This window comes from Aphanomyces invadans (assembly GCF_000520115.1).
Source record: "Aphanomyces invadans strain NJM9701 unplaced genomic scaffold supercont1.32, whole genome shotgun sequence".
Classification (NCBI taxonomy): Eukaryota; Oomycota; class Saprolegniomycetes; order Saprolegniales; family Verrucalvaceae; genus Aphanomyces; species Aphanomyces invadans.
Genome location: NW_008580177.1, coordinates 231430 through 232531, shown reverse-complemented (window position 1 = coordinate 232531; position 1102 = coordinate 231430).

The window sequence follows — 1102 nt, the reverse complement described above, 5'->3', positions numbered from 1 at the left end:
CGAGGTCTGCCATGTCCGACGACGGCCTACACGCAATTTTGTTCTTCACAATGCCCCAAACAACCTCGATAGGCTGGAGCTCTGGATGGCAAGGAGGTGTGAACAACAAAGTATAACCATGTGATGTAGCAATGACCTGAGATGCATATGACGGATGCTCCCGATTGGCAACGACATTGCTCACTGTAGACTTCGCGAATCCGAGGACACGCTGTCTCGAACGCGGGCGTGCTTTCCAGGAAGGTTCATTGCCTTGTGTTCCACGAAGTATTGATGACACTTAACTACAAGCCCCTTTTCTGCTGGTGATAACACGTGTCTTTTTTCCATTGCGTTGGTTCCAGGCATGCTAAATTGAAGCTGAAGAGTGCTAAATGTAGAGAAAAGCAGAGGCTATCTGCCAGTGATTTGGTGTAGCCAATAGCGTTTGCCGTCATATTTATATTACACACAGAATATCTCGTGCCCGCTCCCAATTGGCCCCTACAATAGTAGTTAGAGAAGCTGTTTATGAAGGTCAACATACATATAAAGAACAATTAGGTTTCAGACATGGTATGCTTCTATTTATTTTAAGTGAAGTAATGTCTTTTTTGGGCTTTTTTCATTCAGCACTCGTAGATACATTTTGTAGACGGCGTGATGCTGTTGTGGAATGGTATAGCGTCCTGAGGGTATATCGAACACGAGCATTGAATCCCGCCGGCAATTGAATGGTGTATATATACCAGTCTGATTGGGAACTACTGTATTGCAGACGAACATTCACAGTCATACAAAATCATAGTATAATGAATCTGTATTTAAAAAGATTAAGCTGCTATGATGTTTACAAGATCATACACTTCTTCGAGGCGGCTCTCGTCTTCAATACGCTGATCAAAAAGTTCCAAGTTGAGCATGTCGTCATTCTTGACTTTGCTTTGAGGAATCTTGTAGTTGAAGTCTCTAGCCACTGCTGCAATCGCAACTCGCGAGAGCTTGCCGTTCACACTCTTTAAAATGAGATCTTCATATAACGCCCCTCGCTGGTCAAATTTGACTTGGATTTTGTATGGGAACTTTGCATTGACCTTTCTTTGGCAGTTGTGCAAATAAAATT